Here is a 23,547-nt window from a genome sequence, read left to right on the forward strand (position 1 = left end):
CCCACTGGCTTTGTGGGCGCCCGAAGGAAGCCTTTCAGACTTTTCAACACTTTGTCTTTATGAAAATTCCGCCCCACCTTTTCCTGGCTACCTTGTCTCTCTGGGATATTGAATCCCATTCACAGATGGAGAAACTGAGAAACCGAGCAACGGAGGGAGGCTTCAATCAACGTCTTTTCCAAATCAGCCAGGGACCCGCCGGCCGGGTTCTCAGAATCTCAAACCCTGTAACGAATTTCCACTTGAAGAACACGTGCGGTGCCCGACTTTAAAACCGCAGCCCCACAGAACCAGTTAACATTACGAGCGAACCCCCACGTCCCTTACCCTCAGCTTGCCGCGGGTCTCCTATGTTTTACAACTTTAGTTTGTATCTCCAAACTGCTGGGCGTTCAAAGGGTTAAAAGGGACCAGGAGGGGCCCTGCTGCGCGTGACGGGGGCGGGGGGGGGTGTCTCGAAAGGGTTAAAATTATAAACGCTTTAATCCCCCCCTATCTGGTTCAAAATGGGCAGCAACGGGGCCGGGGAGCCAGGGAGCCCCCCCCCACGGGACGACTTTTAAAATTTTAGAACTTTTAATTCCGATCAAAAAAAAAAAAAAGTGTCCCAGTTCGAAAGTTCTTTTAACCTTTTCTTTTTTCATTTATTTTTTTCTCGATTTCTCCGCGGGCAGGATTATAAAACTCGCCCTCTCCTTTTGGGTTCGAGGAGCTAGGTTCCCCCCTCCGGGCAGCGCGCGGGGCGGGGGCCGAGGGGGCCCCGGGAGTTTTCTCCGGGGCCGGGTTGGGACGCGGCTGGTGAGTCCCGGCTCCGGCCCCTGAATTGGGGGGTCCGCGTCTGCCCCAAACGCCGCTTTCTTCCGTTTTCCATGTCATTTCCTGTACTAATAAGATGGTGGTCAAAGCAGGGGAGGAGAGCAGCAGCGAGTCGCCGCCGCCGCCGCCGCGCCGAGGCTGGCGCTGAAACTTTGCCTCGCCGGGGACCAGCGCGCCCGCAGCGCGGCCGCTCCCGCCGCGGGGGCCGCCAGCCGGGGCCGCGCCGCCTCCGCCGAGCCGCCCGCCGGGCCGCCCGCGTTGCCCGGGCCCCGCGGCTGCCGCAGCATTCCCGGGAAGGTGAGTCAGCCCCGGTAGCCAATGTGGCCATTGAAAATGGCTTCGGAAAGCGCTCGGCAGTTTGCCAGCGAGCGCGGGGGCCGCGGGTGCAGGGGCTGCGAGCGGCTGCGGGGGGCGCGGGCAGCCGGGGGCCGGCGCGGGCGGAGCTGGGGGCCCGGGGCGGCGCGGGCGCGGGCTTGGGGGGGCGGTTCGTCCTGGCCCCGAGGTGGGTTAACCCTCGGCAGGTAGCTGCCGCCGCCGCCGCCGCCGCCGCTGCGGGATTCGGGGGCCGCCCCTCCGCCTCCTTCCTCCCCGCTCTCTCCTCGCTCGCTCGCCTTGTTACAATGTAGCCTTTTCTCTGCGCCGACGTTCCGCCCGCTGACGGACGTGGCCGCCGACCAATGGGAGCGGCGGCCCGGGCCGAGCGTTCGGAATGAGAACGCGGTGACAGGGGTGGGGCGGAGCGCGGAATGCCGGAGGGCTCTCTGCGGCCGCTGGCCTAGTTCTCGGGGGCACTTTCGGCTCGCTGCCTGGGGCTGATGTCGGGGGCTCGGGCCCTTCAGGAGGCGGTGGGGCCTCTTCCAACGCCGCCCGCGGCGACTTCCCGCCGGAGGTGGCCGAGCCGGCGGCCGTTTCTTTAATATATTTTAAGTCTTAGTTGCCGTGTAGACTCTTCGGGAAATCTCTCTGGAGTGTAGCCTCCATCCCCCACTCGCAATCCCCAAGGTGCTCTCTTCTGCAGGAACTGCAGAAACTTGGCGGCCAATGACCTTTCTCCGGTCAAGGCCAGCACGCCCTAAGCAAGTCGCCGCAAAGAGCATACACATTGCTTGAGCGTTGGGCGATGCTGTTTGAAAAGTTGCTTCTGTCTTGAACTGGGTTGGGCGGGAGGGGTTTGACCCCTGGGATGGGCTGGGACTTAGGAGAGAATAATGTTCAATCTTTCTTCGTAGACGTTGGCTTCATGTGGGGAAAGGCTCTGGTATATAATTTAGAGTGGCTGAGAGGAAACACACCCAGTTCTTTGTGCGCAGGGACAGGAGGCAATAATGAGAGATTGCTCTTGATGCCTGGAAACCCTATAAACTTAGGGGGGTTTGTCTGGGCTGGGGCAAAAGAATTTTCCGTGGTGCCATATGCCAGTGGCACCCAAGCTGGCCTTTGTCCACAGTACCCTTGAGAGGAAGGGAGCTGTTAGGGATGGGGGTCCTGGGTCTGAGTCTGTAACAGGCTTTGGTGTCCTTACCTGTGGGGCGGGGGCATGGTGTTCACCCACCAGCTCTCTGAGAGGTGGGCAGAGTTCTGTGTGGCCAAATGTCTGAGAACCTGCTGGGAAGAGTCCCATATGATTGCTTGAGTTTAAGGAAAGTGGTTCTCTATTGGGAGTCCTTCCCCCACCACCGTGTTCTAACTGTATGACTTTGAATTTGGCACCGTTACCTTTGATCTCTCTGAACCTTGCTTCTCCATCCTGAAAATGGAGCCAACAGAACCTGTGTGGCAAGGCAGTTGTGAGATTAAAGGTGATAGAGATAAAATGCCTAGTCTGTGCTCCACGCATGATTCGAGAAGTGGTGTTCTCTATCTGGGATTATTGTGGAACCTACTATCCTGGAACTATCCGAATTGCCCAGCCCAAGACCATCCGATTCCAGACAGGGCCTCCAAGGAGCAGCTGGCAGGGGCTAGTTCTCTTTCCTAATGACATTCTCAAAGACGAGGGGCTCCCCTCCCTTGTCCCAAGAGCCCCGATCAGCCATCACAACCATCACTTTTATCCAGCATTGACATGAGTTAGAGTTCTGTCCTCCAGATCCCTTGGATTGATGTGTTTCATAAATTTGTTTTCTTTGGTGTCTGTAAGACTTCTGTCATTTGAATCTTTCCTCTCGGAGTCTTGGATGTGGAGATGGTGTTTCCCTGGTTCTAGGTCACTGGCAAGTGTGAAGGAAGTAAAGACCATTGGACTAGGAGTCAGGAGTCACACATTTATTCAGCTGCCTCGTTGGCCCATCCCCTTGGCTCTATCATAGTCATGACAGGTGCACAGCATCCAAGGCCGTCCCTTGCCTCCTGTCCATCCTCAGGAAATATTCTGAGCCTCCTGTCTACCTGCAGCTTCCCCTCCTTGCCAGTTTCCACCTCACAATCAGAGTGACCCGTTCCGAAAAAGCTCACATCAGGCCTCCCGTTTCTTGCTTAAAACTCAGAAGAGTCTTCTCAGCTTTTGGGATAAAGAACCAAATCGCCCCCATGACCTAAAAGCTCTGGAGTGATCTGGCCCCTGCCCCTTCCTCAGCCTCACCTCGCACCCTCCCCCCAGATCTCCCTGCGCTCCAAGTTTAGTTCTCTCCTGCATGTGCCCCGCCCTTCTTCTGGAATACTGGACCGCTTATGATCTAATGAATGAGTTGAGACTGGTAAGGGCAAGGTGGAGCAGGAGAGTTGTCTGGGTAGTTCTTGATACTAACCCCTAAACATTTCCAGTTCACCCAGGCACAGGGTAGGATTGAATCTGGGGACCCTTGTGCTTGGGTGGGGCCATGTGGCTGGTGGGTGAGTTGTGAGCTACAGTGACACAAATCAGGTCGGACCAAAGCATCTAGTGGCCAGTGCACGAGCCTCCAGAGTGTTCTTTTCCTGTGGCATGGCAGGTAGCAGCTGGTGGGACAGCTGCTGCCTTTGCTAGCCTGTGTCCTTGGCTGGCTGTGTGGCACGGATCCTCTTGACAATGTCCCACATTGGACATGCAGCTGATGATAACTAAACCTTTGTTGTTTGCAACCACTGAGATTTGGGGGTTGTTTGTTACTATAGCATAGCCTAGCCTGAACTGACTAATACAAGGACTAGAGGAACATTCCAGGCTGAGACAAGTACATACACACAGAGACTCGGGAAGGCTCACCATTAGCAGCCAGGGTGACCCTTTGGACAAACAAATGTGAGTCTATCAACCCCTGCCTGGAAAACTTTCAGGGACTCCTATTGCTGTTAGGAGAAAGCTAGAAATCATTTAGCTGCCTTCCAGACCCTCTGGGGACACCGTTTTGCATCCCTCCATTCGCTATGTTCCACCTGACATGGCGCATTGTCCCCTCAGCCCTGACCATGCACCGCATTCCCCCTGCTTAGGCTTCCTCATCCATCTTTCAGCTTCCACTTCACCTCTTCAGGGAAGCCCTCCCTGATTAGGTGGAGCCCTCCATGACAGCCTCTCATGACCCCATGTACCTCTTCTTTGCAGCAGTCATCTCTGTAGCAATTTTACAGTTGTGGGTGTGATTACTGATTCTGGTCTCCACCTTTCATCAGACTGGGAGCTCTGCGGGGGCAGGGCCTGGGTTTGCTGCTCTATTTCCAGGGTCTGCACACAAGGGCTGCTTCTGAAGGTTCCCTGAGCATTGAGTGCAGGTTCACTGGATGCCGGGGGCGAGAGACAGGGTAAATGAACCTGCTTCCTGGGTGTAAGGGCAGGTGGGTCCCGCTGGAAGGAGGCATCAGGCGTGGTGGACAAACTGGTCTGGAGGGTATAGGTACCAAGCTCCCCACACTTACAGGAGGCCGCACCCCACAAGGACCATGTTTGTGGAAAGTCTGAGAGGACACCTGGGAGGGCAAGAGTGTGGGGTTTAACAAACCCTGAGGCTTCTGCTGATCTAGAGAGTATATGATAAGGTGATGGGGCCACAGGGTAGGAGATCCAGGGGTGATGAAAATAATGATGGCAAAGGAGTGAATGTTTATTGAGGGCTATTGAGGGTCCTAGGCATGTCTCTATGTAGAAAGCCACTCCACAAGGTATGTGTTATTATTGCCATTTCACAAATGGGTAAACTGAGGGCCCAGAAGGTGGTGTAAAAGATCCAGGGTTACACAGGGATATGGCCACGATTGGAACCCTGGCATTCTGATGCCACCTCCTTGAAGATGCCCTCTTAGAATGAAGACAGAGAACCCCAGACCCCCTGAGGAGATACCCCTTTGGAAATGTCACATGGGTTTATAAAACCCTTCTGGGGGGGTAAATTCCCAGGAGGTGACACCCACCTACCCTTAGGGTTTGTGCAAACTGGTTTCTGGCCCAGAGCTGCTTGGTGGTCTTGCTGCCAGGGCTGGTCTGGAACCATCTGGTACATCTCCACCCCTGCTGGGGCCCGAGAATCCTTGGAGGCCCCAGAGCCCCATGTTCTCAGAGTGGGGCCTGGGAGAGGCTTCCCCACAGCTGGCCCAGGGGCTGCGCCGGAAAAATAAGCCGTGCAGAAAGGGGGGAAAAAACAATGAAGAAAAAAGAAAAAAATGTGCTGTTATTTTTAAAAAGCCTGTTTCCTATTGCAGATTTGTATCTGTGTTGGAAAGCCCAGTGTTCGCGTGGTGCAGCCACACTTGTGGTGGTGTCCCTGGCCAGGGCTCTGTAAAAGGGGAGGCCTGGGGCCTCCTTTAGTTCTTCCTTTCTTCATCAGGTGATCAGGGCTCATGGGCCATCCCTGTGCCAGGTACTGTGCTGGGCTTGGGGGTGCAAGGGGAACCCAGTCTCTGCTCCTGTAGAACTTATGGACCAGCGTGGGAGATGAGCAATTAACCAGGCAGTTAAAGATTCTAGTACAAGGATGTAAGGCAGATGGCCATCGACTCTAGGTCAAGGGAAGCTTCCTGGAGGAGGAGGTGGCCTTCGAGCTGGGTTTCGAAGGATTGAGGAGATAGTAGAGAGGGGCGAGGCATTCTTATGTGGGGTATGGCTTGTGCAAAGGCCTGGGCACACAGAAGGGCTTGGAGAAACTCAAGTAGTTCGGTTTCCCTCCCTATAAGTGGAGACTGTAGGATCAGTCCAGTGCCACATTCTTTGGACAAAATTTTTTTCCTCCCTGTCCTCATGACCAGATTTAAGAGGAACACATGTTGTGCCCCCTGAGGTCCCTTCTATATCCTTTTTTGGATGGGGAAGCTCAAGCAAGTTCAGAGAGGTTAAGTGACTAGCTCCAGATCACCCAGCTATAATCTAATCATTCCAGTCACCCGAGAAACCCACATTTATAAATGTAGCCTCAGGGGTGGCCTACCTGTGTTAGTTAACAATTCCCAGCAGGTCTCCTGGGTGCTTTAAATGTGGGATTTGATTTATAAGCCCTTGGTTTACACAGCTGGTTACAGGCCCTTCTCCCCACCTGGGAACCTCATGGGTGAGAACTTGCAGGCACATTTGGACAGACCAAGAGTCTCCAATGAAATGACAAGGGCTGAAGGAGGCGGGGAGAGGGGAGGGGGAAGATGGCTGCTGACTGTCCTGCTCCCTAGCATCAGCCTCAGATCCCTGGTGAGTGCTAAGGGGCAGGGACCCTTTACGCAAAGCCACACCTGGGCCTCCAGCCTTCAGTGCCTTCTAGAACTTTCCCTTCCACCACTCTCTCTACCCCCCCAACCAGACCCGTAAGGCCAACGGGGACTCCTCCCAACTCATCTCTTTCCAGATCCCCTGTCAATGGCCTGTGAGGCCCATGGGCTGGCTCTCATGAACCCCATTTTAGAGCTGAGAAGATGGGGGATCCCAGAGGGGAAGTGGCATGCCAGAGGTTGTACTGTTTAGGGAGTGATCAAGCCAAACCCCAAATCTAGGACCCCTTCCTCTACACCCACTGTCTTCCTGCAATCATCAGAGTTAGATGGGGAATTCTGAGAGCTTTTGGTCCAGTCTCTGTGGCCTGCTTTCCAGAAGGAGTGGCTGTGTGTGGGGGGGTACTGCTTGACTCTGCTGTGACAGCAGCTCACCCCTTCCTAAGGGGACAGAGGCAGCAGACCTGGGTCATGTGCATGAGGACCTGGGGGAAGGGGAGGGAGGAGTGGCCAGCGGGCCTTCTCCGGCTCATGGCGGGGCTGGGGGCCAGAGTGGGACCAGCAGACAAGGCGAGCAACTTGACCTGGGCACCGAGCTGGGCTGGTATGGACGTCACCAAGCAAGTAAATATGGAACCACCCCCACAGTGTCAGCTTTCCCAGAGTGGCTTCTCCCACTATCTCCCACTTTCCCAGAGGGAAAGGGGCGAGGGCCGGGAAGGGATCCTGCTGCCCGATGCTCGGGGGATGGAGATGGCCGGCTTGGGAGGCTCTGGGCTGGCCGACGGGCCTGGGGAACAGCCCACCGGACCCTCAGCCCCAGCAGGGAGTGAGCCTTTCGTGGGGGCGGCTGACTGGGAGCCAGCCCGGGTGGACTCAGCATTGTCATGGCCCAAGGTACAGGGAGGTGGGCTCTGGAGGGTGGGTGGAGGTGGGGGGGGGCTTTTGCAAGCCGGGGGCCTGTCCCTGATCTCTTAGCCCAGCCCTTCCGTGCCCCAACCCAAACAGGGTGGCATTTTCCCAGGGTGGTGCAAGATACCTCTTTAGACAGCTGTACTGCAGAGGAAAAGCTGGACCATCCAGAGGGCTGGTATTTAGAGAGGAGGTGAAGAGGTCAGAGGCTCAAGGTGTCCTGGGGCCAGGGGCCAGGCACTTAGACCGGGGTAGGGAGGGCCAGGGGGGTGAAATCTGCAAAGGAAATCAGCAAACTTAGCAGCCAGGGAAGAATTTACCGCCCCCCAGACCCCCCAAATAAGACTTTGGGTCTTGGGTGGAGGAAAAACAGAAAGGGAGGACACAAGGCCAAGTTTTGGGCTGGGTGAGCCAGGCCTTTATAAACATCAGTAATAGCCAAACTTAAATGAAGCTTATGAGTGTGGATGGGTCTCAGCACATTGCCCCATCCCGCTGGTGTCATTAGCCTTCATTTACAGAGGAGAAAGTGAGGCCTAGAGAAGTGAAATGACTTACCCGAGGCCACACAGCTATGAAAGGCAGAGCCAGGACCTGAATCCATGTCTCTCTGATTCCGGAGTCTGAGCTCTCCTCCACTGCCTGGAAACTGTGGTTGGAGAGTATGTTGGGAGGGAAGGTAGGAGGGGCATCTGGGGGTCTTGTAGGCTCCAAGCACCTGATGCCAGTGGTCCCCGGAAAGTACAGCGTGGGCCAGCTGTGGCATCTGTGTGCTCACCTGAGAAAAGGGTAGGGTGGCCCAGCACAGGTGCTGCCCATGTTACTGGGTTGTTGGGACCTTCCCATCCCATATTTGGGTCAACAGATGTTCATGGAGTGCCCCTCTTGGGCTCTGGAGGGCCAAACATAAACACGTGATTTGATGGATCCTGTACCCAGAAAAGGGTGGTCTGCAGACCCCCGCCTACCTGTCAGTGGGGTGTTACTGATCTGCATGCGAGATAGTTACAACATGGAAAGTAAGTGTCAAAAAACTCCTATTGCAACTTGACCATTGCTGCCTCATTTTTTAAAAATTGTAATTTACAAAAGCATCAGTTGGCAACAGATTGGAAAACTCTCCCCAAATAGTGTGAGCAGCTCTGGCCCAGATCCTAACTGTGATTGAAGGTAGGAAGTGTCCTACTTGCTCGTGGATGTGATGGGGAGGGGAGCAAGTCATTCTGCCACCAGCGATGGGAGAGGGAGAGCCTGTTAGGCTTCCCGGAGGAAGAGGCAGGGAGCTGGACCTAGAAGGACGAGTGGAAGTCTGCCAGGTGGAGGAAGAGGGCAGGACATTATAGGCACCGGGAACAGTATGTGCAAAGGCAGACAACATGAGGATAGGGCAGTTCAGGGAAGGGCGAGTTGTTTGGGGTGTTTGGAGAACAAGTAGAGGAGATGGCCCTGGAGAGGGAGGCTAGGGCCAGACTTTGAGGGCCTTGAATGCCAGGCTGAGGCTGGACTTAACAAAACTGAGTTTAGGGTGTTCTGGAGGTGGGAGATAGAGTCAGAGCTCAGGATGTGCTTTAAGTGACTGCAGAGGCCATCCAGGTGGTGTTTTCCTTTCTGTCTTCTGCCTTCCAGAAGGCTGTTTCTTGGTGCCCGGTGGGATAAGTTGCTGGAGAGCGGGCCTATCCTTGTTCTTTCTGAGACAGCCAGCCCCAAGATTCTGCTGGTGCCTGGTGGCCCCCGAGTCAGTCCTGGCTGGACGGAGGGCAGTTCTCGGCCATGTGAGCAGCGGGCCTTCCCAGGCTGTCGTCCTGGTTAGTGCGTTGACCTGTGGTGTGGTGTGGCTGGCCATGGCAGAGTTCTTTTATCCCCTGCCTGATGCTACCAGTGCTGTGAGCTGTCAAAGGGGGCGTACCAGCTGCCCCGAGGAGTCCAGAGCCATGCCAGGGAGTGTGGGCAGGAGGCGGGAAGGCTGAGCTCTGAGGCTGAGGTGGGGGCTTGGCCAGGCCTGGGCCTGGCATGTGCTAGTGTGGGGTCTGAATAGGAGGTGATCCGTGGACAGCCGCCTGAAGTGGCCTCCGGCTCGAACTGTCTGTTGGGTCAGGGCTAAAGCCTGCATTTGTGGCCAGAGGAGTGAACGTGTGGTCAAGGGGGAGAGTTCACATCCCGTCCCGGGCCAGCTCAGGTGACAGACGGGGAGCTGCTGCCATGGCACAGTCTGGGGAGGAGAGGAGCCCACCCTTCCCATCTGGGGCTGCTGGGAACAGCCCCTGGTGTGTCTGGGCCTGCCTGTGGCCACAGGTCTCCAGAGAAGGCCGGCCTGCACAGCCCCACCTACACCCTCCTGCTCTGGGGCCCCTGTTCCCAGTGGCCCGGCCTCCCGTTCCCTCCCCGCGGCTCCCCATCAGCTGGGCCCCACACAGCAGGCGGGACTGTCTGGCTGCCCTTCGGTGGGGAGTCCAGCTGCTCAGGACCCTGCGGGATGGGCTGGGAGGCGTTTGCAGCCCGTCTGGCTGCCGGCTTCAGGACCAGGAGTCACTGAGGGGCTCGGGTTTTGATGGTGGCCTGGCTTGTGCTTGGAGGCACAAGGCTTGTGTCCTCGGACCTCCCTGGCTCTCTGCCTTGGGCTGGCCCCACGCTGGACTCAGCCATAGCCCTCGGGTCTCCCCGAGGTGGGGTGAGGGGGCCCCAGGCCCGCTAAGCCTCCTAGCTCAGACTTCGTGCTGCTGCCTGCCCTTCCCAGAGCTGGTGCTTTTCCCCGGGAGCAGCAGACAGGACCTCCTTGCTTCTCAGGGGCCCCTCTCCCTGCATAGGACACCTCGAGCCTGTTCTGTGTGGCCTGGTGCCACTTGTATCCCAGTTCGGATCCTCTGGAGCTGTGCCCAGGACCCAGGGGCAGGTCCGGCCCTTGAGCTCCCTGCAGCCTGTCGTGGGCTTCTCGGGACTGAGCATCGCTCTTCCTCTTCCTGATTCCCCTGTGTGGATCTGTCGCTTGCCTCTGCCCCAGTTCCTGGCTACCAGTGAGGCAAGGACTCTCTGGCCTGGCTCCCAGGGTCCCCGCCCCCAGTTTCAGGTAGAAACTGTACTCTTCCTTGGCACCTGCCAGTGGCTCCCTGCCCTCCCTGAGCACCCTGGCCCTCGGCCCAGGACAGTGGCCAAGAAAGGCTCCACTGCTCTTTCAGACTCACTCCTGTCTCCTCTGGTGCGCCCTTGTCTCCGCCTGGAGAATCCCTCTGCCTGCTGCTTCCTGGTCCCCGCCTGGGGCCACAAATGGACCCCTTTCCAGCTGCCCCCAGGCCCCCGGACCTGTAGCAGGTCTAACTGCTTTTGGAGCTCAGTTGTGGCCCGCTCCTTTTCTCAGTGCCATGTCCATGGTGTGGACGGGGGCCTTACATTTTGTGGGAGTCCACAGAGAGTCTCTGTGGATGACATCACGTGTGGTCTAACATGGCTGACTTGGGAGTTAGATACTGTCTGCCCATTTTGGCATTAGAAAGGTTGAGGCACCCAGGGTTCAGTGACTTTGTCAAGGTCTTATGAGAAGTCAGGGGCAGGTGCTGGGACTCAAACCCGTATCTCTTGGCTCTTTTCTTGACCCCATTGCTGTCTTGCCAGGTAAGTTAAGGGCTCATCGACCTTTGCTTATTGGACTCTCACGGGCCAGGGCTTATGGCTGGGGCTGGGGCTGACCTTGTTGGGGACTGGGGCTCACCGTGTGGCCACGGTCACAGCTGGGACTCAGTGTCACTGGAGCAATCAACCTTGGGAGCATTTCTTCTGCTTCTTCCTTCCTGAACTCTTGTCCCCAGTGTGAGGTCCTCCCAGAGACACAGCCCTGACCCTGGGAGGCTGAGGCTAATACCAGGCCTGCAGACCGGGGGCTGGGGGCCTGCTGGAACTGAAGGGCTGGCGCTAAGAGTCACTGGGGGGAAGGGGAGAGGGAGAAACTGGCCTGTGCGTCCTTGCCCAAGTCACTGTGAGGGCCCACAGCCTTCCCTGCTCCAGGTCAGAAAGCTAAGCGCTTCCTTAAAGCCACTCTTGATGCAGGGAGAATGTGGCCATTGTTCCTACTCGCCTGATAAGCCTCTGAGGCTCAGAAGGGCCAGCCAACCCACCTGGCCCCTGTGTTCTTCAAATTCTTTTGAATCCCTCCGCCCCAGTGCAGATGCTTGCATACCTCCAGGGACCAGTAGCTCACTCATTCCAAGGCAGCCCACTGTGTCTTTCTTATGGTGTTTTACTAAGTTTTAAATTATGTAAGAAATATACAAATACATTTTTGTTGTACTAAAATCAAATATTATTTAAAAAGCTAAATATCCTCTTCCTTCATTACCACAATATTCCGGCCTCCTCCGCAGGGTTAACCGTCACTGTTATTACTTTGGTATATATCCTTCTAGATATTTCTCTATACATCCACTCACAGAACCTACAGGGAGATATGCCATCCCAGCACGCATATGTGTGTGTGTGTGTGTGTGTTTAAACAAATGGTTACAGATCATGCTGTAAATGCTTTTCTCACTTAACATTGGAGCTAGGAAATGTAGTCATGGTTTTACATAGCAAGCTGTCATAATTCTCTCTCTCTTTCTTTCTTTCTTTCTCTTTCCTTCTCTCTCTCTCTCTGTCCTCTCTTTCTAGAGTAGCTACTGCTGGGAATGCAAGCCTGTGGCATTTTAAAAAAATGATTGCACGATATTTAAAAGCCGTCCATGGAGACGTCTCTGCACGGAACCAAATGTCTCCCTGTAGGGCCCCAACTATTCCTGGGTCTCTTCTTTAGAAGCAAAGAGAAAGGCCGCTCCCCTGTCCCCAGGCAGTCCCCAGACGGCTGGAAATAGTAGCCGCAGCCCCTGGAGACTTTTCTCCTTCACACCTGGGTGCTTCTACCCTCACTCAAAGGGCATGTTCTGGAGTGACCCATCTCTTGAGCGCCTGTTGTGGTAAGTGGACTCTCGGGTCACTTGACCAGGTTGTTCAAGTCCAGGTTGTTTCTGGGAAATCTCCTTAACCTCGACCTCTGTGTGCCTCAGTTTCAGCCTCCGTAAAATGGAGAGGACAATAGTGTCTCTGTCACAGAGCCGCCGTGAGGACGGAGGAAGCGAACACGTGCAGCGTGAAGAATGCTGTGCCAGGCACTTCGTCAAATCCCAGTAATACTCTGTCCTGGGGTCTCTGGTCTGTGTTAGCTGCAGCCCCCTCCCCCCGCCCCCACGCTGCAGGCAGGGGCCCTGTGTCTCCTGTGGGCAGCCTGGGATGGCTGTGGCCTCAGCAACGGTTTCATCCCACTGTCCACCCCCTGATTTCCCAGAGGAGGCTGCTGCCTGGGAATGAGGCGGGTGATTGGAATCCTTCCTGGCTCGCCCGGCAGGTCCTGGACTAGGACCTACAGGGAGGGAAGGAGGTCAGCCTGACCCTTCGCTTGGCGGCGGCGGCTGGGAGCCTGGGTAACGTAACCCCACACCTTGGGCAGATTTACCAGCTCTCAATGGAGCCCGTTGTGGCCGGGGATTTGATCTCCCTTGGCCTGCAGGGTGGGCAGGAGAAGAAAGCAGCTTGGGGCCAGCCTCTCCCCGGAGAGGCCTGGGGCCCTTCTGGGCCACACTGGCCCTGGTTTGGGTTTGCCTTTCTGCTCGGGAGGCGAGTCTCTGCCCGTGATGGTATGTTTAGTGCTGGAAAGGATGGCCCTTTTGCCCTTTCTTCCCCTCCTCCTGCCCTGCAGGTTCTAAACCACTTCTCATGCCACCGTCCCGCCAGCTCGCTCATCACAGCCACCCTGTGGAACGGGCAGCCTGGCTGAGGCCATTTCACAGATGCACACACTGAGGCTCAGAGCCGTGGAGTGACTTTCCCAGAGCCCCATAGTGGGGCGCCAGTGGTGTTGAGAATATACCCAGGCTCTCTGGCTTCGTGTCCAGCTCTTTGTCATGAGGCCACCGAATGCGAGGGTGTTGGCGGAAGGTGACCCACTGATCGGCGGCCTGTGTGGTCGGTGAGCTCAGAGGGCTGGGATTATTTCCTGAGAAAGGAGAAGCACCGTAGCTGGCCCAGGGCCTTGCTCTTCCCTAGCTCTGGCCATAAACCCTCTTGGTGGCCCGAGGTAAGTGGGGGACAGAGTATGGCTGGGGACAGGGCTTGCTCTCTGAGCCCGTCTCCTGTGGTGTGGGCAGAAGACTGCAGTGACCCTCAGGACTCGGGGTGCTCCTCCCAGGGAAGCAGGAGCTCAGCCATCCTTGGGCCCTTTTAAAGATTGGAGAGAGCAAGGCTCAGAGAGGGCAGGGGCTGCTGTGAGCCGGCAGTTGGCAGAGGGGAAGCTCAGACCCCCACTTCCTGATTCCAGATATAGAACCCTTACCAGTCACTCCATTGAGTCACACCAAAGACCTTGAGCTGGCCCAGCTCTGAGTTACGAGCATGGCTGTTGGATCAAGGGGATGTGGGCTTGGGTCCTGGGTCAATAATAACTTCATATTAATTGAACATTTACTATGTGTCTGGTGCTATTCCAAGTCTTGACCCATAACATTTCACTTAATCTTCAGAATAACCTCATGAAGTGGATATCATTATTACTCTCCATTTACAGCTGAGGAAACTGAGGCACAGACAGGCTAAGTGACTCCCCAGAGTCCTAATGGGGATGACACTGGTATTTGAATCCCAGCAGTGTGACCCCCAAGGTTGTGTGTGAACCATTCAAATGCTTCTTAGGACCAGGAGGATCCTCCCCACACCCAGGACAAATCATACCTGTCTTCTTCCTGGCAGTGCCTGACCCACGGCCGGTGCTCAGTATACACATGTCGAGTGAATAAGCAACCACGTCTTTCCAGATGGCAGTGAAGTGAAATCAAAGGTGGCTTTCCCCAGCATTGCTGGGAAGGGGCCACTTAGTGTTGATAGTGCAAAGTGCTGACAAGCTCAGGGCTTGGGCCATGGCAAGCTCGGGTCCCATTGGGGACACATGGGGTTCCGCTGCCACTGAGCTGCTCAGAACCCTGTCCCATGAGTGAGTAGTGCTGCTCTGAGCTACCGCACTGGCGGTCAGCTGCCTGCCCCGGGGGGCAGAGGTGAGTTTTTTCTGCATGGGTGGCTGTGGGATGTTCCCGTGGCTGGCCTCGGGCTTCCTCTGGGCCCAGCCAGGGGCCAGAGGACTGAGGGTGAGCACTGTGACTGTGACCGTGAGGGACCCTTGCATTCCTATTGAGCACTCGCGGCCTATAGGAAAACACACTTGTTTTCTTGTCAATTTCCCAAGTCCGTTTCTCATCCAGGCTCAGGAGGTGAGGGGATTTGCAGGTTCCCACAGGCCTAGAGTGGGATTCCGGTCTGCTCCCAACAACGACCTTCTAAGGAGCCCCACTCCAAGTGCTCACGTGTGTCCTGTGGGCTCCAAAAGTGCGGTGGGTATCAGACATAACCAGATCACGGGGCCCTTGGGAGGTCTCTGGAATGACTCCTGCCTCAGCTGTCCCCCTAGTTGGGGAACCCCTTCCACTCAGATTTGCTGTCTTTATAAATAGTTTTGATGGCAGGCTCCCTGTAGTGGGACTCAGGAGATGCAATTCCATCCCAGGCTCCACAGGTTTGCTGTGTAGCCTTGAGTAAGCCCTTTCCCCTCTCTGGGCCTTGGAGGACAGCCCTGGAAAGTGAGTCCATGGGGCTCACTGATCTCCACTGTTCTGTGCTGCCATTAGGGGTATGATTTATATCTCATTTTCTCGACCCTTTTTTAAGAGACTAGGATATTGGGGATCCTTCACCTAGCCAAGCTGGGACAACAGGGCTTGGTTCTGGTGTTGACTCATCCTGACATGGTGAAAAGAATGTCTGAGGACTTGCCAGGGAATCCCCGCTGGGTCCGCTGCCCTTGGCCCACCCTGAGAACTTGAAGATTGGCAGACAACACCCAGCATGGGGGGAAAGCACATCTTTGGGAGTGCATGAGATCTGGGTTGGAATTCTGGCTTTCCCCATGACTTTTGGCTATCTACCTGACCTCCGAGTGCCTTTGTTTCTCACCTGGAAAATGGGGAGGATGAAACTGTCCTCCCAGGGTTGAGATGAGGATGGGATGCTTGAGCTTCTCCCTAGTAACCCACTGACACTTAGCAGGTCCCTGGTGGCAGGCATGAGTCTGCTGAGTATGGGGGGAGGGCGGGGGTCAGAACCGTTCTGGAAGCCTTGCCAACGGCTCCGGAGGCTGAGTCCCAAAATAGAAGACCCCAGAGACAGAGGCTCCCGATGGCCAGGCCGGCCTCTGCCAGCCCCCAGGAGGCCGCACTGAGCTGGCAGCGTGGGCCTTCCCTCCCTCCTGGGCCTGTTGGCTGCATAAATTACTCGGCAGCCTTTGGGCTAATTTTACCTTCTTGGTTTTCATGAATCATTTCCCATCCGGGGGCGTGTGAGAGGAATGGCAGCGGCTTTGCCAGCTGGATGCCCCTGGGCCAGCCGTGGTGAAACGGCCGTGGTGGGCCCTGCTTGCACGCTCTCCAAAGCAAGGACAGGACACTTGGGGACCCCACGAAGGGCCCCCAAGGGCTAGCTCCTTTCAGCCGTGTCCCTGGACCTTTGGGTTATCACGATTGGGAGTCAGTGAGCCAAAGCAGGTCCCAGAGCTGGAACTTGGGCTAACTCTAAAGGAATTTGGTATTACGTAGGGCCTGACTATGATGGCCCCCAGGGTCCCTTTTGACCTCGGTGGCGAAGCAGTGCGCAGAGAGACCCCTGTAGCCTCAGGTGTGCCTACCTGCCCAGCACCAGGAGTTCGCTCGAATGCTGAATTTTCACAGTGACCTAGGGCCAGAGCTGGCAGGTCCTGACGAAATCAAACCCAAGCACCTTGGACGAACTGGGGCTTGGACCGGGGAAGGAATTTGTCTAAGGTCTGTTCGATCAGTGGAAGAGGTCAGGCTACTAGTTACTGACAGTTTACCCCTTTGCCCAGAGAATCTTACCCGACTATAGTTATTCCCATTTTATAGAGGGGTAGCTGAGGGCACAGAAAGGAAGAGAACTCCCCGTCCCCTGCCGCCCCCGGTGACACAGTTGTAAGTGGTAGCAACCATCTGCCCTGAGCTGTCTCACCCCTGAGCCCCAAGTTCGACACCACACTGCCCCCCCCCCCGCCCCGAGCACACTGACAAGGTTGCTCACACCCTCTCATCTGCTTCGTCCATTCACCAAGTGTGTGATGAAGCCCTGCGGGGTATCAGGGACCTTCCTGGCTCCAGGGAGATTTGGGAGCGGCCGGAGCAGATGGAGGCTGGTGAGGTCCCACTGCAGCACCCATCTTGCCTGAGGCCAGGTGCCCAGAATTTGGCGTCTGCACAGCATGGTGGTCTCAGCCACGTGGGCCGTGAACCCAGATTAGATGCCGGCTGGGCAGGGAACGCATCTGAGTGGCCCAAGCTGGCTGGAGATCTGGAGAGTTAGCGCCTTGCCTGTTTGAGGAGCGCCCCCGCCCCCTGCCCCAGCTCTGGCACACTGTGGCCACGTGGGACCACCTGCCTGTTATTGCCAAGGCTTCTGATTTTCCTAAAAAAGCTGAACATGGGATTTTTACCTAAAATCGTCTGTTTCTTCAGAGTTGGCAACTAAAGCAAAAATAAAAATTGGAAACCAAAACCAAAAATCAGCCACCAGTTTTTAACATGTGGATCCCTTCTACAGACCTGTCTCTGGTTGGAGCAGGTTCTAATTATACCCCCCAAGAGCCACCTCTCTTGGGAAATCCTTCACTACCTGTCACAAAGCCCCGTACCCTACCCCGATTGTTGTTGGTCACCCTCCATGCAAGACTGCCACCTGGGAGTAGTGGCAAAAGCATGGCTTTGACTTGAGTCGATTCCAGAAGGCTGCTGGGCAGCCTTGCTCCAGGCACTTGTCTTCTCTGAGCCTCTATTTCCTGTGTGAAAAACAACTAAGGTAACTGTACTCACTGGGTTTTTGAAAGGACTAAAGACCATAAGACTCAAGTCAATCAGGATTAGGCAAACATGGAATTTATGCAAAGTCCAGGATCAGGTACAGCTTCAGGAACAGTTGGATCCAGGGCTCACACAGGGTCCTCAGGACTTGGTTTGTTCATCTTACTCTGCTTTCTTTTGTAGTGACTCCAGTACAAGGAGTCGCTAGGCTCCTTGTGTCACTAGGAGACACTAGGCAGGCTAGTGTCCATGCTGTCACGGTGGCTGGCTACAAGCAGATCCAGAGTGACATCCCATCCTTTCAGCACTCCCTCTTCTCAGCAGATTCCTCCGAAGCCCCCAAATCGCCACTCGTGATTGGCTGGGCCCTTTACCCTTCCTTGCACCATTCCCTATGAGTTGCAGATTTAAGTGCTGATTGGTTGGTCCTATCCCAGAATGGAACATTTGGAGAAGGGGACTCTCCAAGGACACCAGGCTCCTTGGTTCCAGAAGGGGGATTGGAGGCTAGCAGGAAAACCTACAGACATTCTACCCAGGCTGTAAGCCTTACGAGGGTGAGGACCCAGTTCACCCTGGGGTTCCTAGCACCTAGGACAGTGCCTGGCAGGCAAGAAAGTCAAGAGTGAATGAATAGCCTCCACAGAGTGCATTGAGCCCCTGGCACAGAGCCTCGCATAAGCTACACCATGCCCCTCCTGCCTCCTTCCTGGAGGGCCAGGATAACGGTCTTGTACCCTTACCAGCTTCACCTGTCTGATGGAGTGTCATGGTTCTGCAGGGCCCGCTCAGTACAGAGCTTGCCAGCTGAGCTGGGGGAGCCCCGGGACACCTGCTTGTTAGGACCATCCTGACAAAGTGTAATCATACTCATTGGTGATCACAGCAGCTTGCATTCAGAGGTATCATTTTCCCCAAATCCTCTCGTTCCTTGCTTCTTTACTGCGCATGTCCAGATGATTTATGTTTGTTACTGTTCTGAGACCAGTCCACAGGTAGAGCTCCAATTTCAGCAGCTGTAAAAAGGGGCCATAAACCACCCTGCAGGGCTGTGAGGAGGATTAGGTGACATAATGAAAAGGTGGAACACCAGGGGCGCAGGGGTTGGACAAAGTGGGTGCTCAGGTGAGCCCAGGTTCCCTGTGAATGCCTTCAGGTCAAGGTCTCCCCCAGGAGTCTTTCCACAGTGACCTTAGTGAATGGCCACGGGGGGCACACAGAGAGACAGACAGACACGCCCATACGTGCACGTGGAGAGTCAGGGAAGGACCCCAGTCTTCTGGCCAGGACTCTACAGATCAGCAGGACGATTGACTCCAGCATGGGGAAGAGTAAGGTCATTACATGGGGGGGTGCTGATTACTGCACCCCAAGTCCCGTGGGGTGACATGGTGGACCCAGACGGTGACTGTGTGGACAGTGGGTCACACAGCGCCAGAAGAACTTGGTGCTAAGGGCCCGGTACCTTGGGTGGCCGGCAATGAACAAGCCGGTTCCCTTCCTCTGGGCCTGAGCACCGCGCTGCCGTTGCTTTGACCTACTTAATTACCTACGTACGTGACCAACATGGCTCAGTGTTGAAGGTGGGGAGGCCTTAACAGTTCACATACTCAGCAGGGATGCTCAGGACCCTCGGACTGCCTCCCCCCCTGCCCCCCCGCCACATGCCTTACTTGTCCAAAGATGGAGCGGCGGCCTGGCTATTGACAGTGAGCTCCTGGGGGGAGGCAGTCATCACGCTTGGTGACGACAGGTGCCGCGGCTTTGGGCACTGTGCCATTGCAATGGGTGCTTCCCAACTTTTCTGCTCGTGCCTGTCACCTAGGGCAGCCTCATAAGTGGCGCCCCTGCTGCTGGTCTGCGGGCCACACACTGAGAAGCCAGGATTTAGATGACTTCTGAGGTTTCTTTTAATTTTGAGACTCTGGGCAAGACAGGATGAATAGAACAATAGCCAGGGAGAAGGGCAGGCGGGGGAAGGAGCAGTGAGGGAGGAGGAGGAAGAGACCTCAGAAGAGGTAAAGGAGGGTGCCAGGCCCACTGGGCCCCCCACAGTCCCCAAGCGACTCCCTCCCTGGGCTTTTCCCTCTGATCTCACAGTGCAGTAGGACCCTTTCCTTGGAGCCAAATACACCATGTGGAGTTTTCCCAGGACCCTACCTTGCTAAATGGAGGCTCCAGCTCCTTGGGGCAGGGAAAGTGCAGGTTTGAGAAAATGCAGGACACCCACACAGGGGCTGGAGAAATGAGGGCTGGGTGAGAGGCAGCTGCCCAGTACAGACCATGGCTGTGGGTTCCTATCTCCCACCGCCTTCCTCTGGGAGGCCTTGAGCAAGTCACTCCCATTCCGGGCCTCCAGCTCCTTGCAAGGAAAGGAGGTCCTTGGACCCAGTGGTCTGGGGGCAGGCATTCAGCTCCAATAGCCCAGAGGAGGCGGTGGGACGCAAAAGTTCAAGTTCACTTTCCCCAGCCCTACACCTTATTAAAAGCCAGAGGGGACTTGGGTGCAGACTTGGGTCCCTACCTTGCCTTCCTCATTAGCATCTGGGAGAGGGGACCCGAGGAGCTAATCAAACTAGAGGCTCTGGGGGTCTCCAGCATCTGTCATACCGGGGAACCATCAGTGTGGCGTGGCCCTGACCTTCCTTAAATGAATCTACACATCCAGGCGTCTTTCACACATGGCCACCTACCCTCCTGAGGCATCATGTGCAAGTGTAGCCTCCCCAAGACCCTGGCTGCCCCAGCCCAGAGACCCCACACTGGAGCAGCTGGACCCCGGCCCTCCACAAGCTCCCCTTCTTCTCCCCCCAAGCCTCATGTGTCTGTGCTTAGCTTGGTACTTGGGATCTTATAGCCATGTCAGCCTGGGGGGAATGGGTGTGGACTTCAGAGTCCCCTTCCAGGGGCAGCAGGTGGTAGGGAGGAGCCCCCTCTGCCCGCCCCCCTGCATCAGCAGATGCCTTCTCCCCTTCTGCTCCCCGCCTGGGAGGGAGCAAAACCGCCGTCAGCTTACTTTTGATACCATGAATAATACTAAGATGCCTTTTAAAATTTGTTGTTTGGCAAAAAAGATAGGAGAGCATAATAAACTTCCTCCGTAATCAATAACTCAGAGGCATTACTAATCTGTTTTTTAAATCAGAAATGCATGCATCTGGGTAAAACCCGGTAAGAAGTAAGGCCCTTTCCTCCACTAGGCCTCAGCCCCAGCAGCTGTCATATCTCATGGCTCTTGTGCACAGACATGAACACAAATACCTGTGTACGTGCTTTCTATTTTATGGAAATAGGGCACATTTATTTTATATAACATTTATCCAGCTTACTCGCTTTGTGTCCGATGCCGTTCTAAGTATATTGTAAATATTAACTCATTCAGTCCTCCAAACAGCCTTACCAAGTAGGTGGTTTAATCATGTCCCCCGAGCACAGAGAAGCTAAGCCCCCTGCCCCAACATGACACCATGTTAAGTGGAACAGTTGGGAGTTGAACCCCCGGCAGCCGGGCACTGGGATCCATGCTCCCAACCAGGACTCGCTGCTGGCTCTCTTCTCTCACGAAGCATATGGTCTTTACCTTGGTTTTGTTTTCACCACTGATTATGTAATCCATTCAAACAAATGTTTATGGTGTGCTCACTTTGCACGAGGCACTGTCCTACTTGCAGGGGATACAGCAATCAACAGAAGATAAACATCTCTGCCTTCCTGGCCTTTACATGCTGGCTGGGGAGACGGCAAAGAATATAAATGAGGGCTACGTAAATTTGCCGGTGTGAGTCAAGCGCAGGAGAAAAATACAGCAAGGAAAGCGGGGTAGGACTTGCCCAGGGACTGCAGTTTTGTTCAGGTGGCCGAGAATGTGACATTGGGTAAAGGCCTGAAGGGATGAGGGAATGAGCCCTGTGGGTATCTGGGGAAGGAGCCTTCCTGGCAAAAGGAACAGCCTGTGCGAAGGCGTAAGACGGGAGCCATGCCGTGGGGCACAGCAGTAGGAACGGGGTCGCAGAGGGCAGACTGCGTCTCTCTGGGCAGTTTTGCTGGGTGCTGGGCATGTGATGGGCTCCGGGAAGGATTTGGAGCAGGGGCGCATTTGATCGGACTGGTTGGAATGGATTCACCCTGGCTGCGGGCTGGAGAATGGACAGCAGGGGCAGAGTGGACCCAGGGAGACAGCCAGGCTGCCCCTACACCCCTCTGGCCTGAGGGAAAAGGGGCTCAGGCCATGGTGGTGGCGTTTCTTACATCCCTTCCTTCTTTGTCCAGAGACCCTGTCGTTGACTTACCCGGCCTCCAGATGGACTCGTTGGTTATTTCCAGTCTTTTGCTATTCTAGACCGTACTGCAGTGAATCCGCTTGCACATGTGTCTCAGTGAAATTCCTAGAAGTGAAATTGGAGGACAGAAGATTATGTGCATCTTGTAAAGGCTCCCAGGCTTCTAGAGCACTCCATAAATACACCAGCTTCTGCTCCTACCGGCAGCGCGGTGAGCGAGAGAGGGCTCGGGTTATAGCTTCAGGTCAGGCCTCAGGCTTGGGGAGAGCCATGTCTGGTGGGTTATGCTGCAGGGCTTCCCCTTCTGCCCCTTTGGAGGTCAAGGCACTGTGGAGGCGGACTCCTCACAGAGGCACAGCCAGAGATCGGGACCACACCCAGAGCAAGTTGGGGGGAGGCTGTCCCTGTGGGGCAGATGGTGATGGCTGTGTCTAGTAGAGACCTGTCCTGGAGGGGCTTGAACGACACAGGGGCCGAACAGGAAGTGAAGTAGGACAGATTCCAGAAGCAGTTGATTCTGTTGTCAGTTCAAGTCCTGGTCTCTGAGGCACAGTCTGACACCAACCAATTCTCTAATTCTGTGACACCAGCGAGGTGCCCAAGGACTCCTTTCAGTTCTAAGCCTCAGCACCCAGAGCTAAGCATTGACCCCACAGATGGAAGGCTCAGTCCTACTAGACGGTCCCCACCTCAGATACCAGCTGAGCGTCCTGGGACACCCGTGTTTCTGACCAACATAAATTGGGCATTTCCACCACCTCCTCCTCAGGTTCTATGATTTGCCAGAATGACTCACAGAACTGAGGAAAGGGTTTTACGAACAATCACCCGTTTCCGATAAAGGGTACAAGCCAGATGGAAGAGATGCGCAGCGGAGGGTGTGCGGGAGGGTTGTGTGCGGGAGGGTGTGCGGGAGGGAGCTTTCCTGCCCCCTCCAGATCCCTCCACTCCCCTCCCAGCACTGCTCCCTGTTCACCACCCAGGAAGGTCTCGGAATCTTGCTCAAGAATTTTTGAGGCAACTTACTGAATGAGAGAAAATATTTGCAAACCATCTATCAGAGAAGGGAATTCATATCCAAAAGACGTAAAGAACTCCTACGACCCAACAGCCAAAAAACCCAAACGAACGGATTCAAAAATGGGCAGAGGATCTGAATAGACATTTTACCACAGAAGACACATGGGCCAACAGGTACACGAGTCAACATCACTCATCATTGGGGGAATGCAAATCACAACCACAATGAATATCCTGACACTTGTCCGAACGGCTGTCATCAGGAAGGCGAGAGCTTGAGCATTGGCCGGGAGGTAAGAGGGAAGGAGCCCTCCTGCACTGCTTTGGGAATATCAACTGGTGTGGCCACTGTGGAAGACGATATGAAGGTCCTTCCAAAAAAAAAAAGGAAATATCCTAATATCCTATAATCCAGCAATTCCACTTCTGGGTATTTACCCAAAGAAAACGAAAACACTAATTTGAAAAGGTACCTGCTCCCCCATGATCACAGCCGCACCGTGTGCAGGAGCCAAGGCTTGGGAACAACCCAACTGTCCATGGCCAGATGAATGGATGAAGATGTGGTAGAGATATACAACGGAATATTATTTATCCAGATGAAAGAATGAAATCTTGCTTTTGGTGACACCATGGATGGACCCTGAGGGTATTAGGCTAAGTCCAACGAGTCAGACAAAGACAAATACGATAGGACCTCCCGTAGGTGTGGAATCAGAGCAAATCATAACCAAGCTTACAGATACAGAAAACAGACTCCAGGTTGCCGGAGGGGGTGGGGGGGTGAGGGGAAAGGTGTGAAAGGGCAGCAGAAGGGACAGACTTCTAGTTTATTTTATAACTAGTTTATTTATAAAATAAAGAAGTCCTGGGGATGTAATGTGCAATGGTGGCTATAGTTAATAACACCGTGTTGCGTATTTGGAAGTTGCTACAAGAGTAGGTCTTAAGTGTTTTCATCACAAGAAAATGAATTCCGTAACCAC

General features: G+C 55.0%; 1 protein-coding gene across 1 annotated transcript in view; it reads left to right on the forward strand.

Annotated features, from left to right (window-relative positions):
* Window positions 1-1,061: 1,061 nt before the first annotated feature.
* The window catches only part of PRDM11 (PR/SET domain 11), a 78,321-nt gene continuing 55,835 nt past the window's right edge, over window positions 1,062-23,547 (forward strand). Inside the window, exon 1 of the mRNA XM_044259141.1 lies at window positions 1,062-1,113. The gene's annotated coding sequence lies outside the window, so the exon portion shown is untranslated. The remainder of the gene's footprint in view (window positions 1,114-23,547) is intronic.

This window comes from Neovison vison, chromosome 7 (genome assembly GCF_020171115.1).
Source record: "Neovison vison isolate M4711 chromosome 7, ASM_NN_V1, whole genome shotgun sequence".
In the NCBI taxonomy this organism is placed as follows: Eukaryota; Metazoa; Chordata; class Mammalia; order Carnivora; family Mustelidae; genus Neogale; species Neogale vison.